Below are 23,701 nucleotides of genomic sequence, written 5' to 3'. Positions count from 1 at the left end.
CAGTGCTGCTATTCGGGGCTAGCTGGCTAGCTAGCAGTGTTGATTACGTTACGTTGCGTTAAAAGAACGACAATAGCTGGCTAGCTAACCTAGAAAATCGCTCTAGACTACACAATTATCTTTGATACACAGACGGCTATGTAGCTAGCTATGTAGCTAGCTACGATCAAACAAATCAAACCGTTGTGCTGTAAAGAAATGAAATGAAAAATGTGATACTACCTGTGGAGCGAAGCGGAATGCGACCGGGTTGTTGAGTGCGGAAGTTCTATTCAGTAGACGTTGGCTAGCTGTTGGCTAGCTAGCAGAGTCTCCTACGTTAAGGACGACAAATAGCTGGCTAGCTAACCTCGGTAAATTAAGATAATCACTCTAAGACTACACGCTCTAAACTACACAATTATCTTGGATACGAAGACAGCAAAGACAACTATGTAGCTAGCTAACACTACACTAATCAAGTCGTTCAGTTGAGTGTAATAGTTTCTACAGTGCTGCTATTCGGTAGACGGTGGACGTTTGCTAGCTGGCTAGCTGCTGGGCAGATAGCAGTGTAGACTACGTTAGGACGACGAAATACGAAGTTGCAATAGAAGTGCTGACTGTTTCACTTTGTTGTCCTCTTTCTTTTCCTTTTTCTTCTGTCCTTCTTTTGTCCTTATTTTGTCTTCCTTTCTTCTGTTAATAATTTTATCTATGGCCAAAACCCTTGAGCCTTCTTGGATGGGGACTTTTAATGTAAATCTATGGCAGCACCCAAGGTGCTTGAATTGTCGAGCTCTACCCGTAGATTTTGTGGTGACATAGTGTCCCCATCAGTGACAGAACACTGAGCCAATCACGGCGCAACTAGAGAGCATTACCAAACCCTACACTCCGTATTTTCCACTGTCGGCCCCACCACCACAGAAAGCACTAGGCTGAAACACTTGCATTTTGGAGCTGCCTTACTCAAGAATGCAAAACATGTTTGTATGCAGCTTTATTAACGCAATTCTATATTTGTGTACATTCTTTGCAAACTGATATGTGACACGTATTATTGGCAAAATTACATGCAATAACATTCACCTGCCCTGAAGAACGGGTTGCCACTGGTCATAGTACCCATAAAACCTAGCGGTCAAACACTAAAATAGTTCCAATTGTTTTTACACAATTCATTTAATCCATTGTGGATTTTAGAAACACTACCTTGACGTGATGTTTTGATAACTGTGTAAATCTCTTGGACAAGGTTACTTTCATCAATATTTTTGGCTTTACTGATGGATTCAAAAAAGCTAATTAGCATCAAAATAGACATCATGGAAGACCACAAATCCCTGCAAGCTCCTGCATGTCAGCTAGCTATCTACCTTGGTCCAAAAATAAAGATATATTGAAGATTTACATTTACTGTTCCAAATTTGATTGAACTAATATTTGTTTTCTTATTCATGCATTTGGTTTTGTGGCTTGTGCAGAATACTATCCCAGTAGCGGTCAGATATTTATAATGTGCCATGAGTATAAGGCTAGTTTTTTTTGCAAAGAAGCTAGCTACCTACCTAGATGATATTATCAACGTACCCATATTTTACTAGATTCTCTTATTTTTCAGCCAGTGGAGCTCTTTACCTTCTTCATATAGTGGCTAAAAGTTGTAAGAGAATAAATAAACTCTATTTCAATATATAGTGTTGGAATTCACTGCTGTATTAAAGCAATTCTGAACTAACTTGTTGACTGAACTAACTTGTCCCAGATTCAAAGACAGACCGAAAAAACTAAACTGTTGTCATGACTGACGGTAGCCTTCCACCTGGCCAACATCCAGTGAAATTGCAGAGCGCGAAATGCAAAAATACCAAATAACATTTTTTTAACATTCTTGACAATATATGTGTTATAAGTCAAAATAAAGTTTAACTTCTTGTTAATCCAGCTGCTTTGTCAGATTTCAAAAAGGCTTTACGGCGAAAGCAAACCATGCGGTTATCTGAGGACAGCACCCCGCATACAAACACATGAAAATCATATTTAAACCAGGAAGGTGTGCCACAAAAGTCCGAAATAGCGATATAATTCATGCCTTACCTTTGAAGATCTTCTTCTGTTGGGACTGCAAAATGTCCCAAAAACATCACAAATGGTCCATTTGTTTGATAATGTCCTTCTTTATGTCACAAGAAAGTCAATTTATTTAGCACGTTTGATTCAGAAATACACCGGTTTCAACACGCCCAACATGCCAACAAAGTATCAAATAAGTTACCTGTAAACTTGGTCCAAACACTTCAAACAACGTTCCTAATCCACCCTCAGGTACCCTAAAATGTAAATAATTGATCAAATTTAAGACGGGAAAAAACTGTTTCCAAAACCGGAACAAAACAAATTGAAGCACGCTCCAGTTCAAGCACATCAAAACAGTAGATTCCACCTGGAGTGACACTTACAATGAATAGTACTACTTCTTCATTTCTCAAAAGAAAAACATTGTTCAATGTTCTAAAGACTGTTGACATCTAGTGGAAGCGATAGGACCTGCAACCAGGTTCCTAATAGTAAGGGTATCGCATAGAATGGAAAATCCAATGACCTCAATTCCCCCCCCCCCCCCTCCCTGGATGGCTTGTCCTCGGGGGTTTCACCTGCCAAATCAGTTCTGTTATACTCACAGACATTATTTTAACAGTTTTAGAAACGTTTGAGTGTTTCTATCCAAATCCACCAATTATATGCATATCCTAGCTTCTGGGCCTGAGTAACAGGCAGTTTACTTTGGGCACGCTTTTCATCCTGAGGTGAAAATACTGCCCCCTACCCAAGAGAGGTAAGGTAGACTCTCTCCCTCCCTCTTCGAATGTGCCTTTGTTTCACAGATAGTCTTCCCGCCGAACTCTAACAGTTTTAAATGAGTGCTGGAACAATGTTTCTAGCATAAGAATGTGGGGAATGTTTGGAGATGATCTATAGAAAACTAATATCATTAGACCAGGAAACGTGAGGCGGGAACTACATGTTTGAAATGGTTGGAACATTCAACCTCAACATGAGGGGAAGGAAATACTTTACGAGACCAGAAAGACAGCGAGTTGCAGCTCATGTCCAAAGTGGTCCAAATCCTGAATACCAACACGAGGGGGAAAACAAACTCCCCTCTCAGACGTTCAATGGTACAGCTGATAAGCTGTGTTGAGTCAAATTTCTAGAAAAGTGAATCTAAGTGAGACTTTCCAACTACGCTCATTACCAATGGGAACCATCGACTAGCTATTTTCCAGAGTGAATAACAGTAGAAGACAGGAAAGGGGAGACCCCTTTCTGATACTCAGAGCCATACAAGCTTGCTGCTGAAAGGCCAACAAACTTCCTAAGGAAGGCTGGTTCCGACAGAGATAAACAGCGACCAAAGGCACTCACACGTAAATACATTCATGATTTCTCATTGCAATGGGCGGTGGTTTGTGTGCAACCTATATGATTACTGTAAGAAAAGTAAAAAAAAATATCAACAATAAGTGTATTTTCCTCTCTCTCTCTCTCTCTCTCTTTCTCTCTCTCTCTCTCTCTCTCTCTCTCTCTCTCTCTCTCTCTCTCTCTCTCTCTCTCTCTCTCTCTTCAAGCCACCATATTGTGTCAGTCCACTAGGGACCTTTGTCTCATATATTAAGTGTATATGTTTATTCTGTGCTATTATTTAGTGAGCTAATAAATACATATTTAAACCAATTTGTGTATTTCTGAGTATGAGTAAGGCTGGGGTTTTTTCAGATCCAAGAAGGTTACGACTATTGATAAGATGACTGTTTATCGATGTAATATATATATATACCTTATAGAGTTGAACTTGGAAGATGGTAACTCTTTAAACAACTTCTTCCGTAGTTCCCCAAATCCTAATGGGGCATTAAAGGCATAGTATGGAATACAGAGTAGTTAGAGAGATGGTTAGTCTTGGAATTAACATAAAATGGGGTGCTTCTGCACCCTTTCTTAGGTCACAAATATTCGGCCCATGTCCAGTCATACTCAGGATCTCAGCATGTGTCCCTCAACGTCATTCCGTGTCAGTTGCAGCATTTAAATGTTGGTTATCATGTGTCTGTTAATCACAACATTAAAGATGAGTGATCACAGCATTTCCACAAATTGAGCCATAGACAATACAACTTAAGCAATGAGGACATCATTGTGTTAACAACATGTTAATTTACATGTCTACTGTGTGAGAATGATGGAAGAATCTTACCCAAGCTGTAGGTCCATTTGAGTGTGTTTTATAACTTAGGCCTGCTTATCAACCTATACTGAGACCATTTGAGACTTGGGATGCTTGCTCTCAAAGTGCTGCTTGAATGTCTTCAGGTCTGCATCTACAAAGGTCCATTACAAAATGGTAGAATTTAACAATGTGTTGCTTAGATTGAATTCAAAGTTCATACAAATGATAAACTAAGCAATACGATTCAACAAAGTACTAAACATGTGGAAGAATACCACACAAGACAGTACAATAGCCTACACATGTAGAGGAACCTAAAGGCACATATAGTACCAACCAATACTACTCACCCGACAGACAGGGCAGGTGTGGACCAGTGCTGCCTTGGCTGCAGTCTTCTGGTTTGCAACTGCTCCCTTAGCAGCAGTCAACAGCAGTCAACAAGTTCAACTTGAGAGTGGAGCATGTGTTATATCTCAATATCCCCCTCCCCCAATTGTGCCCATAGTACATAATTACTAAAACAGGTGGATAGCTCCAGCTCTGAATGGCAGGAGTGTGTATAAGCTTGTGTTCCAGCCCAACCCAGGCCATACCCGATTACAAATCATAATCTATCGCTGTGATTCAGTATGTTGATTATTAAAGCCAGGTGTTAGCACTGGGACAAAACGCTTCACAATTTATTGCTCTTCAGGACTTCCTGCAATGACTGAAACAGACCAAATCAGGAGAATAGTGTCCCTTGTCAAAACAGCTTACTTAGATGAGAAGTGACAAGACTCAGGCACACCCATTGGTTCTGAAATAGAGGAGGTGCAAATAAGGTTTGCAATTTGGCATTGGTAACATGACAGTATTCTATCTCAAAAATAAACATTTGAATACCAATTAATTTAAAACATACCATAGCGAGTAGGACTAAATAAGGTTATATAACCTTGCCTACTAGCTATAAAAATTATCTGCTGTCAAGAGAGTAACAGCAAACACATCAATGTTTTTTCTGCAATAAAGTAAGCACACTGTTGACTCAAGAGGATGCTAATCATTCTATTTCTGAAACACCTCAGAAGACATACTAAAATAATACAGCTAGCTAGGGTAGTTACAAGTCAAGTAGTACTTGAAGTAGGCTATTCACCCCTCAGCCACAGAGAAACACACATTTTCAAGATATCTATATAATATCTCATTTTTAAAGCTATTATTTCAATGGCAATGATAAATAGATATGCTGATAGTGGACAACCTTGTTTTTACTCTTCTAGATAGTTTAAAACTTTCTGAGATGTAGCCATTTTTTTGTATTTTACACTATTCGAAGCTAATTAGCTTTTCCGTTTTGGGGGTAAATACAGGCAAACATATTGATACAAGTCACCTTCTCCAAGAGAGATTTCTACGGTTATCAAAACATCCCGCCAGGGTAAGCCCACACAAAAATAGCCCTTATTTGAAGTGTTTGCAAAATCCACAATGTATAAAATGAATGGTGGAAAAAAATGTGGAACCATTTCCGTGTTTGAAATGAACTCATCGCCATGAGCTCATTTTAAACACGGAAATGGTTCCACATTTGATGGTTTGCTAGATGGCTTATAGCTGTCTTCTGAGTATAGGCAAAATTTCAGAGATGCAGAAGCAGCCTGCCAAAGGCTTATAGTGGATCTATGAGTTGAGGCTGCCCGCCAGAGATGCACGTCTTGACGGCTAATAGCAAGCTGGAGGACATTTTTGCTATCTGGTTAGCCATCTATTCCCCCTTGTCTGGAAAACACTCACTCTCTGTTTCTGTGTTGATAGCAATGATGAATGTGTATAAATATTTTATTATTGGTTAATTGTTTCTCAGCTGGCTAGCAATCTTGCAACCAATTTAGAGACACTAGCTAATAGCTATCTGACAATATTGAAATGTCCATGTTAGGTGTGCTAAGCTAGCCAGTCTAATAGAGATCAATACACAATTTAACCAAACCAGTAATTGTATTGTTGTGCATTTTGTTGGAGGTGTTCTAATTCCACCAGCTTGTGCTTCCAACCCCTAGCTCTGCACAAGATGAAGGTAAGTTGCTAAAATATTTACAAGCAGATGCCTAAGACAGCTACATTTAAAGTAAGTAAATATGGCATAAACATTAATTGGATAGTGTTTGTATTGGTTTGTGCTTGTGTTATGGTGTTACAGGTGGTTCGATGTAGCCTGAGGACCACAGAGTAACTTTTCTCCTTGTAAAATGCAGGATCTGTAGTCTTTCCACAGTCCCTGCTGAAAAATATCCCAAAGCGGCGGAATTTTGGGTACACAAGCATGAGGGAGGGTAGACACGTTGCGGTCATGGAGCACAACAAGATTGTGGGACAAAAAAGCAGCAAGGGACACTGAAAGGTATAAAATTAAGACAGTAATGACACAACCACCTAATTATTCTCTCTGCAGATTCTCAAAACACAATAGAATGGCACATCTAAAAAATTATTGATTTGTCAAATTCAATGGGCTGGGGAGGTTTACAGACCGGTCTTTGAGATTAGGAAGAGTTTGTAGGTTGTGTTTAGAGACAGTACATTTATTGTTGTGTATAAGAACAGTTGAACGGTAACTTTTCTCCTCAATCTCCCATACAGCCCCCAGCCCATTCACTTTGTTGACTGATCTTTCCTCTCAAAAGTAGCTCCCAATGTCCCTCATTGTTCCCCTAAACCATACACTTTTCCCAAAACACTTAGGTACCAATTTGTAGACGTCTTTACCAACAAAGGCATTGCCCTACGTCCCTTTCACAAACGTGTAAAATGGTAACACCGCAACCAGGAGACGTGTACCAGCAAATCTTCTGCAAAAGATTCAATGTTTTGGTGGTTAAAGTCTGCGAGCCCTACACCACTTCTGGTAGAGCCTTATCCAGCTATCTATACACCACATGCAGAACAAGACCATTCGCCACATGCACAAAGAGTCTCAGCTTCCCCAGCCCACAATGCCAAACACCATTGCCAGCGTACTGAAGTCGGATAAAAGTCTACGGCTGTGTTTACACAGGCAGCCCAATTTTGATATTTTTTTCAGTAACTGGTCTTTTGTCCAATCACATCAGTTCCGAAAAGATCTGATGTGATTGGTCAAATGACACATTTTGGGAAACAATATCAGAATTGGGCTGGCTGTGTATACGCAGCCAGTGTGGCTAGGCATAGGACCATGTAGAACCACCATAAAATAAATATGGATATTTTCTACCAATCTTCGAAAATTGTCTGCCTTTATGGATTCACAGAATATGTTTTTATGAGGATATTGTTCAGATATATCCAAAGAATGGGAGTTACACTGTGCTACATTTGTAAATTGGGAGGTGCCATAACAAAAAGTGAGACCAAGAGTGGGATGAGGTACCGGAATGGATGAAGAAAAAACATCTCCTCATAATGAAGCATTGAGTGCATTATCATTGAATTTGCATGCTGGCAAAGAGCAGTAGAGTACAGGTTCTTTCAGAAGTTGCAAACATGGTTAAAAAAATATGTAGCCAAGGGTCTGGAAAAATGCTGTTTGCTCAATAGGCCTATTTGGAAATTGATGACTTGGTAGGCTACAGACAGATTAGTCTTCCCAGCCTGTGTTTTCCCACGATTCTATTCAACATATTGCAAAAGGCCTGTTGTAGCTGCATGCTGTTTACCGACAGATTTGACAGACTACTTTAACACTGACAAACACTGACAAACTAAGAATCTGAGATCAATAAAAATAACCTAGTCTTGAATCCATAGCCTATGCCTAGTTGTGTGGAGACATATTGTAGAATATGAAATTATACTCCTAAAAAAGCTTTCCAGTTTCACTGACTCACCCAATGATGTCCAGTTTACTCACCGGCAATGGCCAATGCACCCGTGCCAAAAGCCTCTCTCAAGAGATTGTTTTACTTTGTAAAACAATGCTGTTTGCTCAATAGGCCTACTTGGAAGTTGATGACTTGGTAGGCTACAGACAGATTAGTCTTCTCTTTTCAGTAGGATCCAATTGCTTCCCAGCCTGTGTTTTCAAAATATTGCAGATTTGCAACGCATTCCCGACTGTAGGCGTGCCTTTTGAATGGTCTACACACAATCCACAGCTAGGCATTTAAAAAAAATAATACTGATCATCTGTGGCTAAATTATAGTTCTACTCCTGGTGTAGTTTTGTGATTATTTCATTTTTTTCTGAACAGAAGCATTAATTCTATATGTCATGTTTTGTCTTATATTGTCTTGTCATTTTGCTTTTCCTTCTGTTCGTTTTCCCCCTGCTGGTCTTTTTAGGTTCGTTCCCCTTTTTCTCTCTCCCTCCCTCTCTCTCTTCTCTCTGTCGTTCCGTTCCTGCTCCCAGCTGTTCCTATTCCCCTAATCAATCATTTAGTCTTCCCACACCTGTTCCCTATCTTTTCCCCTGATTAGAGTCCCTATTTCTCCCCTTGTTTTCCGTTTCTGCCCTGTCGGATCCTTGTATATTGTTCACCGTGCTGTGTCTTTGTATCGCCCTGTCGTGTCGTGTTTCCCTCAGATGCTGCGTGGTGAGCAGGTGTCTGAGTCTGCTACGGTCAAGTGCCTTCCCGAGGCAACCTGCAGTTTATTATCGAGTCTCCAGTCAGTTCTCGTGATTACGAGTGAAATTGTTTTTATGCTTTATTTACCGCTCCGAGTTGTCTAGGAGTATTGCTATTTCCTTAAACTGGATTAAAGACTCTGTTTTCGCCAAGTCGCTTTTGGGTCCTCATTCACCTGCATAACACTATAACTTTGGCAAATGTATTCCAATTTATCAGGGGTGCTCTGGCACCTTCAGAACCTTTCCTGCGGCTATGATTCTATTATGAACAAAAATAAAAACACAACATTTTCCATACGCACAAAATGCTTATTTCTCTCTAATTTTGCCCAGAATTGTGTGTACATCCCTGTTAGTTAGCATTTATCCTTTGCCAAGATAATCCACCTACTTGACAGGTGTGGCATTACACAGGTGCACCTTGTGCTGGGGACAATAAAAGGCCATTAAAATGTGCAGTTTTTTCACACAACACAATGCCACAGATCTCTCAAGTTTTGAGGGAGTGTGCAATTGGCATTCGAAGTGGACTCTAGCCCTACTCAGGAGTCGAGCACCACACCATCCACCACTTCCGAGTATATTACTCGCTAATGTTCATTCCCTGGACCATAAAGTAGAGAATCTAAGGGCGAGGATCTCCTTCCAGAGAGACATCAGGGACTGTAACGTACTCTGTTTCATGGAATCATGGCTGTCTCCGGATATGCTCTCCTCATCCATACAGCCAGCTGGGTTCTTAGTACATTGCGCAGACAGGAATAAATAACTTTAAGGGAAGAAGAAAGATGATGGTGTTTGTTTCATGATTAAATACTCATGGTGTGATTGTGATAACGAATAGGAACTTGAGTCCTTAAGTTAACCTGACCTTGAATACCTCACAATCAAATGCCGACCATATTACCTCCCAAGAAAATGATCTTTGGTTATAGTCACAGCCATGTATATTCCCCCTCCCGTCCGATACCAGGACAGCCCTCAAGGAACTACACTGGAATTTGAGCAAAGTGGAAACCACATACCCTGAGGCCATATTAATTGTAGCTTGGATTTTAACAAAGCAAATTTGAGGAAAATGCTACCGAAGTTCAATCATCACATTGCCTTTAGTACTCGCACTATAGAAACTCTCACCCATTGTTACTCCCCCTTCTGCGATGGCTACAAGGCCTCCCAGCCCTTCCCTTCAGCAAATCTGATCATGACTCCATTCTGCTCCACCCTTCCTATAGGCAGAAACTCAAACAGGAAGTACCTGTGCTGAAGGTACATTGAAAGCTTGTCTGACCAATTGGAATCCATGCTTCAAGATTGTTTTGATCACACGGACTGGGATATGTTCCAGGTTGCTTCTGAGAATAACATTGAGTTCCTCAGGAAGTGTATAGGGGATTTTGTTCCCACTGTGTCACGACTAGTCAAGGTGGGTGGAATCAGGCGCAGAGAGCAAATAATGAATAGAGGTTTATTCTCCGGTGAACAACCATAAACACGGACAACCCAAAATACAAACAGGGTGAAAAATATCCAAAACAGGAAATAACAGACAAACTGGAGAAATAAAACACAAAAACACCAACAGCCGAAACGAAATGACAAAAACAAACAATCCCGCACAAAACAAGGGCGGGACAACCTACATTATATACAGATACTAATTAACTAACACACAGGTGAATACAATCAGACAAAACCAACAGATAACCGAAAAGGGATCGGTAGTGGCTAATAGGACGGTGACGACGACCGCCGAGCACAGCCCGAACGGGCAGGAGAGCCAACCTCGTCGGAAGTCGTGACACACTGTGACTACTAAAACCTATCCAAACCAAAAACCGTGGATAGATGGCAGCATTTGCACACAACTGAAAGCGTAAACCACTGCATTCAACCACGGTAAAGTGACTGTGAATATGGTTGAATACAAACAGTGTCGTTATTCCCTCCGTAAGGCAATCAAACAGGCAAAATGTCAGTACAGAGACAAAGTGGAGTCGCAATTCTACAGCTCAGACACGAGATGTATGTGGCTGGGTCTACAGACAATCCCGGATTAGTGGTATAGTCATTGAGTTTTCTCGGGTGCATTCGTAAATTTGCTCTGACTATCTACTTCGAACTCAGAGCACGCTCTTCTGACGTGTTCCTGTGCCCGAGCACAGAATAACTGATGAATTTACGAACACGCAACACCAGTTGAATATGGCTGGTGTTAGTAAACGTCGGCAAAAAAGCTTAATTAAATTGTTCCCAACAGCACAGTCACAGTCAACAATGCTTTGGATAACATGAAAACAGCCTAACCAGCTCTGCTAGGGTGAGTAAAATGGTCAGAGTCAGGTGTTCTCTGATTTTTGTCTGGAAGTAGCTAGCAAGTTAACCAGATAGCTTGGGTGCTTGACTGCCGTTGTGAGGTCAGAACGCTCGGATCAATTCTACTCCTCGGGAAGAGCGTCCATGGTGCCCTCTGAACACTCCGGGAGCAAAACGCTCTGAATTTACAAACGGACAATCTGACAACTCTCTGAATTTATGAACACTCAGAGCGCACTCTGGCTCTCCAGATTGAATTTAATAACACACCCAAAATCATAAAATGTCTGGCTAGAAATATGTTATGTAGACAGGTGAAGCGTTAGTACGCTCAACTTAAAGGATACCATTCATTTACAGTATTCTAAAATGAACTAATAGTATATATTATGTTGTAAATACTCATTATGTCTGTAGTACACAATGTGTTAGTATGGGTATTCGAACACAGCTGTAGTCTTTCAGAGACTGAAAAAAAATTGTCAGCTTGTATATTTAGCAATGATAGGAACATAGCTGATAGGAACATCGCTGCAAGATGTCCAATAGCTCTATCGAACAAAGGACAACCATATCTGCATGCACAAAAACTTATAGTGCAATCAGTATAACATAGAGCCTTCACGAAATGGAACAAAGCAGGAACACATTTATTTTCAGATCAATACACCAGAAGCTGTCAATGGGTGTATCATTCAGTGTGGGAAGAACAAACCTGCCTTCCTCCTGTGCAATGGTGTGTGAAACACATCTCACAGACATAGAAATGCCTCGGAATGATGAAAACAAGCCCAGATTTCCCCAGGATGAAAATCCTCTTGAAATATTGGGAGATGGAGTGGAGCTGTTTCTACTGTCAGGATAAGAAACTTGTATCTCACTGGAGCAGTGGTATAAAGTACTTACGTAAAAAAAACTTTAAAGTGCTACTTAAGTCGTTTTTTTGGGTAGCTTTACTTTACTATTTACAGTACCAGTCAAACGTTTGGTCACACCTACTTATTCAAGGGTTTTCCTTTATTTTTTATTATTTTTTACATTGTAGAATAATAGTGAAGACATCAAACCTATGAAATTACATATATGGATTCACAGTGTTAAACAAATCAAAATATATTTGACATTATTCAAAGTAGCCACCTTTTGGCTTGATGATAGCGTTGCAGACTCTTGGCATTCTCTCCACCAGCTTCACCTGGAATGCTTTTCCAACAGGACTTCCCACATATGCTGAACGACTTGTTGGCTGTTTTTCCTTCAGTCTGAGGTCCAACTCATCCCAAACGATCTCAATTGGGTTGAGGTCGTGTGATTGTGGAGGCCAAGTCATCTGATGCAGCACTCCATCACTCTGCTTCTTGGTCAGATAGTCCTTACACAGCCTGGAGGTGTGTTGTGTTGAAAAACACATTTTATTCCCACCAAGCGCAAACCAGATGGGATGGCGTATTTCTGCAGAATGTTGTGGTAGCCTTGCTGGTTAAGTGTGCCTTGAATTCAAAATAAATCACAGACAGTGTCTCCAGCAAAGAACCCCCACACCATCACACCTCCTCCTCCGTGCTTCATGGTGGAAACCACATACATGTATGCGAAGATAATTCGTTCACCTACTCTGCGTCTCACAAAGACACAGCGGCTGGATCCAAATCTCAAATTTTGACTCATCAGACCAAAAGACAGATTTCCACTAGTCTAATGTCCATTGCTCGTTTTTCCTCTCCCAAGCAAGTCTCCTTTTCTTATTGGCGTCCTTTAGTTGTGGTTTCTTTGCAGCAATTAGAACAAGATGGCCTGATCCACGTAGACTCCTCTGAACAGTTGATGTTGAGATGTTTATTTATTTAACTAGGCAAGTCAGTTGGGAACAAATTATTGTTTTCAATAACAGTGGTGGGTTAACTGCCTTGTTCAGGGGATGAACAACCTTTTACCTTGTCAGCTCAGGGATTCAATCTTGCAACCTTTCGGTTACTAGTCCAATGCTCTAACCACTAGGCTACTTGCTGCCCCTATATATATATATTTTGTCTTTTACCAAATAGGTTTATCTTCTGTATACGACCTTAACTTGTAATAACACAACTGATTGGCTCAAACGCATTAAGAAGGAAGACATTCCATAAATTAACTTTTAACAAGGCACACCTGTTAAAATTGAAATGTATCTGATGAAGCTGTTTGAGAGAATGCCAAGAGTGTGAATAGCTGTCATCAAGGCAAAAGGGTGCCTACTTCCATACGTGTTATTTCATAGTTTTCATGTCTTCACTATTATTCTACAATGTTGAAAATAGTAAAAATTAAGAAAAACACTTGAATGAGTAGGTGTTCTAAAATATTTGACCGGTTGTGTATTTGAATGCTTTGCAGGATTTGTAATTATAAAAGCAATTTGAAATGATTTATACTTTTACTTTTGATACTTTAGTATATTTAAAACCAAATACTTTTACTCCAGGATTATTTTACTGGGTGAGTTTCACTTTTGCTTAAGATATTTTCTATTGAAGTATCATTACTTTTTTTTGACTGACTATTGGGTATTTTTTCCAACACTGCACTAGATAAAGCATCCAAGCGAACAAAACAGCACCCTTACTTACTATATGCAGCCCATGTATTATTTTACCATTGTTTAACTAGGCAAGTCAGTTAAGAACAAATTCTTATTGCCTAGGAACAGTGGGTTAACTGTCTGGTTCAGGGACAGAACAACACATTTATACTTTGCCAGATCGGGTATTCAATCTAGCAACCTTTCGATTACTGGCCCAATGCTCTAACCACTAGGCTACCTGCCACCGTCTGGACAAAAAGAGCATGACATGACAGACAGCATCAGATACATACACAGATACACATACGTAGACAGAGGGGCTTCTCTTACTCGGATGATTTATCTGAGATTGATGTGTCTTTGTCGGGAAACGCATCTCTGCCAAATAAATTATCAATTTTTAAAGATTTTACATGGAGGTAAGATATGGTGGGCCCCCTAAGGCCCGCCCATAATGTAGGCCCTGTTTTAATTGTGATATTTATTGGTTGCCGAGGGGTTTTCTCCATTATGTACAGCTGGTTGTAATCATCAATGTAGGATCTCCAGATTGGATTGTGTAGCGATCAATCCAGTTGGTTTGTTGATTGCCGCCATGTTTTGATCTGACCTCCATAGTCTTGTATTCTCAGACCTGAAGTGTGCTTTTCTCCAGGAGATATATTTTGCAGCCAATCCATTTGGGTGGATTTGGATTCTCAGTAACAAACATTGCTGTAGCTTTGTGTCTGCATTGCAGACACCTGATCTGTTGTCGGTCTATGTTGACCTTGGGGGAAGGTTTCCATCACCTACTAGTCAGAGCAGTGCTCATCAGAAAGCAAAACCAGGCAGTCTGTGTTGACTTTCCCTTTAGTCACTGGAGCGGGAGATGCAGCAAATGATAGTAGTGGAGCGGTTAATACTTCAAACCACGACTTGAACATGTGGGGGACTCCAAAGTCTTCAATGAACCGTGTGCTGAGGAACGACTGTGGCTCTGACTACTGGTGGGAGATGGATTTGTTGTGGATGGAAAATATATTGGAAATCAAGGGCTAGAGATATTTGATGGTAGGTATCCAATATATCAGATGTGCACATGCTCTTCAATCAAGTATGATTCTATGCAATCAAATATGCCCCCCCCTACACGCGCACACCTTTTGCTAGTTGCTTTATTTGATCCGTTTCCACAGTGGAAGAACATGAGTTAAAGGCCCAATGCAGTAAAAAACATGATTTCTGTGTTTCATATATATTTCCACACTGATGTTGGAATAATACTGTGAATTTGTGAAAATTGCCTTTTAGTGTGGAAGCTGTTTTAAAAGCGCCTGGAATTTCATCCTGTTTGGTGGTGTGACATTTTGGCCTACCTGGTGACATCACCTGGAGGTAAATTAGTTAAAAAACCAAAAACGTTCCAAACCTCTCTTCCAATAACAGCTAGTTTTCAGTTTTCCACTCAGATCACTCCCAGACATTCTTAGCTAAATTCTTACTTGAGAAATAGATTTTCGCTAAGAAGCTATTGTTATTTATTTTTTACTATTTTAATTGAAAACAATCACAGTAAGTACTTAACTGTTACCCAAAAATGTTTTGATATTGAGATAAAAAACGGCTGTATTGGAGCTTTAATCATTGATGAATCAATATTTTTTGTCAGACATTCAACATAAGGATCTACAGTCTGTGTGAGTGTTTGTGTGTGTTTTATTTTTAATAGATTTATTTTTTTAATCTTTAAACCTGTTTTCACTTTATCGTTATTGGGTATTGTGTGTAGATTGATGGGGGAAAAGAATAGAGCACACGGCCATGCAGTCTGCATAGACACATTTTGGCAGCAGAATGGCCTTACTACAGCTATGTCTTTCAATATGTCTACTAGGGCAGCCTAGTGGTTAGAGCGTTGGACTAGTAACCGGAAGGTTGCAAGTTCAAACCCCCGAGCTGACAAGGTACAAATCTGTCGTTCTGCCCCTGAACAGGTAGTTAACCCACTGTTCCTAGGCCATCATTGAAAATAAGAATTTGTTCTTAACTGACTTGCCTAGTAAAATAAAGATATAAAAATAGGATGCCACCTTTCCAACTGGTCAGTTTGTCAAATTTCTGCCCTGCTAGAGCTGCCCTGGTCAACTGTGAGTGCTGTTATTGTGAAGTGGAAACGTCTATGAGCAACAACTGCTCAGACATTCTAAACGATTCTGTGCTTCCAACTTGGTGGCAACAGTTTGGGGAAGCCCCTTTCCCATTTCAACATGACAAAACCCCTGTGCACAAAGTCCATACAGAAATGGTTTGTTGAGATCGGTGTGAAAGAACTTGACTGGCCTCCACGGAGCCCTGACCTCAACACCATCGAACACCTTTGGGAGGAATTGGAACGCCGACTGCGAGCCAGGCATAATCGCCCGGCCTCACTAATGCTCTTATGGCCGTTATAGTAGAAAAGTGCGGACTAACTCCATATTATAGCCCATGATATTGGAAAGAGATGTTCGATGAGCAAATTTTGGTCATGTATCTGTATTCCACCTTCGGCTCCAAACAAGTGTTTCTGCTCGCTCCTTTCCCCTGTATCGCCTGGCCAACCGGCCCTCTCAATGATCAAAGAAACTCAGAGAACCTCCAACATTAAAAACGCTATGATCCAAGAAATCCTTAGCCTAAAGGTTGATGAAAAATGTATGCACATTATATTCAGTATTAAAGTGTGATTTCCCTCTTGCTCACATTCTTTCATTTTCCGATTTCCACTAACCCCACCTATTGGTAAACTCTCGCTTGACATGAAACATTGATGACCCTCTTCCTTTGTGGATCACTGGCACGGTGCCAGGCTATAGCCCATAATGGCTGTGGACAGGCAGCTTCCGCTATGGCCCTGTAGCAGGTAAAAAGACCATTATCATATGCTAATTTCATCAAGGGATGGTGGGAAGGCCGCCCGATGCTCCTTGTCTCCATCATTACTAGGAACACATTGTGAGGGGGGGTTAAGGCTTGTACAGGTACCCAACCCTTTCCACGGCTGTCATATGGGAATCTGGAGGAGTGCGAATACTCAACAAGCAAACCTTAACAGCTCATTTCCATTGTAGAATGCAACATAGATGGAGTATTATGTAATATTGGATTAATCTTGGCCAATTCAAAATTGCTAGGCTCTGGATCACAAAGCCTTTGTTATATTTGTTATATGTAGAGCAGATGCCTATTTACATTAGCAAACAAACCTTTCATTGGTGAATGGAAATGCAGCAAGAGTCAAACCGGAAATACGGTGCTTTGTGGCTGGTTGGGGGTGTCAGGAGTAATACACACAGACACAGTAGCCTACATAGCTGGTATAGGGAGCCTTACTCATTTTAATACAATAATCTAAATACTGTCCTCAACAATACAGCAGGGGCTGAAATCAAGAACCATTGCTCTCAGTGTCTGCCATGTGTATGGGAGGAGTGCCCATTTTACGAAAATGTAATCTGTTCGGAGAGTCCCCTACTCTACAGTGGACCCCATCTGTCTCATTAATGCAGCCAAGCAGAGCAATGATCCCTCCACAGTCCCAAACAGATGCCACCTGTAAACCCCCACCACTGAACAAATGCTACCTGTACAACTGCCAAGCCTCCAATACTATCACCTGCTTTAACCTCTAAAAAATGTGCAAACCCTTGTTTCACCCACTCAGTATTCAACATTATATCAGGTGTAGCAATGACTTACACATTTCATTTATGCGTCTTGAAAGAGAAGAAAATCCTTGTCTAATGGTCTTTTACATGCCATCAGTAAATTCTTCTCAATATGGGAAATCATGCTTATCAATTGGTTATACATCCAATATATTTTTATGTATTTAACTAGGCAAGTCAGGTAAGAATAAATTCTTATTTTCAATGACGGTCAAGGAACAGTGGGCTAACTGCCTGTTCAGGGGCAGAATGACATATTTGTACATTGTCAGCTTAGGGATTTGAACTTGCAACCTTTCGGTTAATAGTCCAGCACTAACCACTAGGCTACCCTGCTGCCCCTTTGCAATTGAAGTAAACACGATTCTTATCCCATGGTCCCGCCATAGTTAAATACATGTCGCTCTTTTTTCCTCTCTCACTCTCAGAATAAATGTTTCATGTCGAATGAGAGATCCATTTCTGTCAGTCTCCTATTTGCCTGAGGGGGCCTGCAAGGCATAAGTAGAAAGGTACTTTTCATTTTTTTAAAGCCTATCTGTGCTGTTGACTTTCAATGAGTACGGACGGTTACATGCCCACAATAATGCGATTGTTGTGGAAAGGCAGATTTAATATAGTTTATATGCTTTGCATGAAGAACTATTTCCAGCTGAAATCAGGTTACCTGATGGCATTCTGATAAATGCAGAAAATCGAAATAAACGTTCGACCACAGCAACCATGTTATTTTTGGGAAGTATATCTGATTCGAATTCGGAAATATTACATTTGTATGTGAAAACTACTTCTAAAATGAATACATTCAGTTGTTCCGAACTCACTTGACTCGTGCTAAAGAGAGAGGCTTGAGCTACCAGTGCTGATACATGCACAAATCAAATAAACTGCTGGAACGCCAATTAAGGTCTTTACATGTCCTAGTAATTTGAAAGATTTTTTGAAAACCAGGTGTTTGATATCGGCATGTTTACTTAGATTTTTTACCTTGCGCTGATTAAGATAAGAAGAGTAAAGTGTTTACATGACTATTGCATAATCTGCCATATTCAGTTTAATATCTCATTATTACTGTGCATGTACATATTGGGACACTTTTTACATTTTTGCTCTCAACTGTCCTGAGTGTTTGATCTGGCCCAATCTTGCCTTTAAAGCACGTGTCAAACTCATTCCACAGAGGGCCGTGTGTCTAAAGGGATAACCTTTAACAGGTAGTGTGAGAACTGGAAATGACCTGCCCTTGCACTCAGCCAATCCCTGTCTGATGATATGAACAGGAAGTATATTTCTTTATAAATTACAAACTACAGAAGCATGTACAAACCTGTTTTTTATTTTTCAGAACTTTCATTCCATGTTTATCATCTCATGTAGTCAGGCCAACAATTTACATTGATGACAGGGCCATTGCCATTGATGACAGGAACTGTGATGGTTACGAGCCACAAACACGGTAACTTCTACAGTAATTGTTTTTTGTAGCACTGGTTTACATTTATTGTGATAGCTGCAATGGCATCAATGGTGTCATCACTCAATTTTAAGTATTGTTTAAAGTCTTTGGGGCAAAACACAAATTTCTCTATTTTCTGCCTTTATCCTCATTTTCCTTTTCCCATGCCTGGAATGGCCCCACGTTGACATCCCTCTGCAAGTGACTGATTGCAGCTCCCACACAAGGCACTGTGTTTCTCCATCTCTCTTCTGGGAAGCTATTCTTGGAAACACTTTTTTCCGAGGTGATAATGTAGAGGCGCCCAGGTGGAGGAAAAGGAAGTAATCAGCCATTCACAGCCGAGACATGTGAACGTAGTATATGCACACAGGCAGCTGTTCATTCAGTTTGAATACTAATGGCGTTCTATTTCCAGAATGGTCTTTTTACACCACATATAAATCTGTAACACTCCTTCAGATGTACAGTGTTTTCGGGAAATGTTCAGACCACTTGACCTTTTCCACATTTTGTTACATTAAAGCATTATTATAAAATGGATGAAATATACCACAGCAACCATGTTATTTTGGGGAATTATATGTATTTTTCCCTCATCAATGTACACACAGTACCTCATAACGACAAAGCAAAAACAGTTTTAGAATTTTTAGCAAATGTATAAAAAAATATATATATATATATCACATTTACATAGGTATTCAGAACCTTTACTCAGTACTTTGTTAAAGCACCTTTGGCAATAATTGCAGCCTTGAGTCTTCTTGGGTATGACACTACAAGTTTGGCACACCTGAATTTGGGGAGTTTCTCCAATTCTTCTCTGTAGATCGGATGGGGAGTGACGCTGCGCAGCTATTTTCAGGTCTCTCCAGAGATGTTCGGTCTCCGCCTCTGGCTAGGACACTCAAGGACATTCAGAGACTTGTCCCGAAGCCACTCCTGCATTATCTTGGCTGTGTGCTTAGGGTTGTTGTCCTACTGGAAGGTGAAATTTCGCCCCAGTCTGAGGTCCTGAGCGCTCTGGGGCAGGTTTTCACAAAGGATCTCTCTGTACTTTTCTCCGGGCCTGACTAGTCTCTCAGTCCCTGCCACTGAAAAACATCCCCACAGCATAATGCAGCACCACCATGCTTCAACATAGGGATGGTGCCAGGTTTCGCCGGACCAGAAAATCTGGTTTCTCTTGGACTGAGTGTCCTTTAGCGCAGAGACAGAACCGCATCCATGCCAAAGTCAGAGGCATCCACCTCTACCTCGAAGGGGAGAGAAGGATCTGCATAAACTAGAATGGGTGCAGGAGAAAACCGTAATTTCAGTTCCTGGAACCCCCTCTCAGCAGCAGAGTTCCAGCTTACATGCCCAGCCGAGCCCTTAGTGAGCGCTGTCCATGGTGCAGCCACAGAACTAAAGTCTCTCACAAATCTCCGGTAGAATTTAGCAAAACCCCCAAAATACTGGACTTGCTTGACAGTGCTGTGCAGAGGCCAGTTGATCACCACTTCTACCTTTTGGGAGACCATCCGTACACAGCCTTGAGACACAATGTACCCCAGGAAGAAGATCTGAGGAATGTGAAACTCACACTATTCAGCCTCCCTAACAAGTTGTGAGAGAGGAGTCTTTGGAATACATGATGGATGAGTTCAACCATGGACCTGGAGAAGATGAGGATGTCATCCAGAGATATGAACAGGAACTGGTGAAGGAAGTCATACAGCACATAATTTTCCAGGGCCTGGAAAACTGCTGGAGCATTAATAAGTCCAAACGGCATGACACAGTACTCATAATGTCCATTGACCGTGGTCTTCCACTCGTCTCCATGTCTGATGCGCACCAGATTGTACGCATTCCGTAAATCAAATTTTGAAAAGAACGTAGCTTCCTGGAGACTCCCAAAAGCCCATGACATAAGAGGCAGAGGGTAATGGTTCTGGATGGTAATGTTATTCAAACCCCGGTAATCTATACAGGGACGTAATCCCCCATCCTTCTTCCCAACAAAGAAAAAGCTTGCTCCTGCAGGTGGCGTGGACGGCTGAATAAAATCAGCTACCAGCGCCTCCTTAATATAACTGTTCATGGCTGCAGTCTCTGGACCTGAGAGAGAATACAGCCCTCCTCTTGGAGGAGTAGTGCCAGGCAGGAGGTTGATGTCACAATCGTAGGACCTGTGAGGGGGCAGTTTGCTGGCCATTCATTTGCTGAAGACCTGATCCAGATCCCAGTAATCCTGAGGTATGCGGGAAAGATCAGGCTTGTCATCCCCAATGAGGGAAACAGGAGCATCGGGGTCCTCCAGAACAGCAGGATCGGAAAGATGAGGAGAGAGCTGCTGGCAGGTGAGATGGCATGAAGGACTCAATCCCAGAAACCTTCCTGAGGGCCAGTCAATTTGAGGATTATGGATAGAAAGCCATGGATGTCCAAGAACCAGAGGAAGCTCAGGAGAGTCCACCAGATGTAACTGGATAAGCTCCACATGGTAATCCAGAACTTGAAGCTGAATAGGCAGGATGAGTTACTTCCCCTTCCCAGACCTAGGGGTTGACCATCCAGCGCAGTGACCGACAATGGAATGTCCAGCTTACATGGAACCAAAACCGTAAATGTATTTGTACCATAAATGTACCAAACGCGATCACGACATGCAGGTTAAAAACATCCAGTAGCCTCAGAGACACTGAAAGCAAGAATGTCCAACTGCCCATTGTCCCACCGCAGGTTAGCCGGAAGCATGGTGTGTACCATGTCGGCCGCTGAAGACTGTATCTGAATCGCCATTATTTTCCCGTTTACTGACGAGTCATCCCGTCTCCTGTCAGCTTAGGACAGGAGGCATTAATCCTGTGCCTTCTCTCCAGAGAGGAAAATATGGTGCTTCCCAACTGCATTGGCTACTCTGAAGGATATGATGGGGAACCAGAGCCAAATTTGCAACTCTGATAGAGTACAGAACAAGCAGGCACAGTATAAGACAGTGGGACACCTGAAGAATTGACTCCCTCAGCGGGACCCAAAAGACTGGAGGCCACTCGGAATCCCTCCATCCTCTCATGACGTTGATCCTGGAGCGGTTGTCAATCTGGTTTTCTAGAATGATGAACACATCCAGAGTGTCAGGGTTGTCCCAGGAAGCCAGTTCATCCTTGAGAATCCCGTCCATTCAGAAAGGCTGAGTGAATTGCCTCTGTATTCCAACCACTCTCAGCGGCGAGCATCCGACAGTCAATGACGCAATCCACTACGCTTCGGCTGCCCTGCCGGAGTGCAATGAGTCTTTGGGCAGTGTTCCTGCCACTAATGGGGTGATCAAAAACCCTCCTCATCTACTGTGTGAAGCTTTGCCATTTAAAACAAATGTCTGATTGCTGCTCCCATATGGCCGTGGTGCAGACCAGAGCTTGTCCTGAGAGCAAGGAGATGACGTATGCCACTCTGGAACGCTCGGTGGAAAACATTGATGCCTGCAGCTTGAACACCAGAGAGCATTGGAGCAGGAACCCACAACACTACTCAGGATGCCCCTCATAGTGCTCCGGTGCTGGGAGAAGAGGCTCCCGAAGAGAGGAAGACGTTGAGCTGGTAGGGAGTGGAGGATTAGGAACCGGTGCAGAATCGATTGATCCTATCTGTCCTGTCTACAGAGTGGACACAAGAGTTCTTAAATCATCTGATAATGCCTGCAGCCTCGCCTCATGATGGCCAATCACATTTCTATGGTGGGTGAGAGTCAACCGTAAATGGTGGAGTTCCGCATGTTCCTCAGATGACTGAGAAATCTCTGCTGGGTCCATTGTTTTCTTAGGTCTACTGTTACACTGATGCTTGTACGAACTCGAACCCAGTCAAGTAGTTGCCATACCAGGCAGTGATGCAACCAATCTTTATGTTCTCGGTGGTGCAGCTGTAGAACCTTTTGAGGATCTGAGGACCCACTCCAAATCTTTTCAGTCTCATGAGGGGGAATAGGCTTTGTTGTGCCCTCTTCAAGACTGCCTTAGTGGGTTTGGACCATGATAGTGTGTTGGTGATGCGGACACCAAGGAACTTGAAGCTCACAACCTGCTCCACTACAGCCCCGTCTATGAGAATGGGGGTGTGCTCGCACCTCCTTTTCCTGTAGTCCACAATCGTCTCTTTTGTCTAGATCATGTTGAGGGAGAGGTTGATTTCCTGGCACCACACTGCCAGGGCTCTGACCTCCTCCCTATAGGCTACCTCATCGTTATGGTGGTGATAAGGCCTACCATTGCTGTATCATCAGGTGTTGGAGTCATGCCTGGCTATGCAGTCTTGAGTGAACATGGAGTACAGGAGGGGACTGAGCACGCATCCCTGAGGGGCCTCCATGTTGAGGATATGCATGGTGGATGTGTTGTTACCTAACCTTACCACCTGGGGACGGCCCATCAGGAAGCCCAGGTTCCAGTTGCAGAGGGAGGTGTTTAGTCCCAGGGTCGTTAACTTAGTGATGAGCTTTGAGGGCACTATCGTGTTGAACGCTGAGCTGTAGTTAATAAATAGCATTCTCACATAGGTGTTCCTAATGTCCAGGTGGGAAAGGGCAGTGTTGAGTGTAATAGAAATTGCATCAGGTTACCTTAGTGTTCTTGGGCAGGGTCTATGGTGGTCTGCATGAAACATGTTGGTATTACAGACTCAGTCAGGGACAGGTTGAAAATGTCAGTGAAGACACCTGCCAGTTGGTCAGCTTGCTTCCCTTTGTGGTCTGGAAATGTTTGCAAGCCCTGTCACATCCAACGAGCATCGGAGACGGTGTAGTATGATTCAATGTTAGTCCTGGATTGACGCTTGCCTGTTTAATGGGGATCGTCAGAGGGTATAGCGATGTTGCCTGTAATCT

The sequence above is a fragment of the Oncorhynchus gorbuscha genome, linkage group LG01 (assembly GCF_021184085.1).
Source record: "Oncorhynchus gorbuscha isolate QuinsamMale2020 ecotype Even-year linkage group LG01, OgorEven_v1.0, whole genome shotgun sequence".
NCBI lineage: Eukaryota > Metazoa > Chordata > Actinopteri > Salmoniformes > Salmonidae > Oncorhynchus > Oncorhynchus gorbuscha.
Note: the sequence above shows the minus strand (reverse complement) of the source record.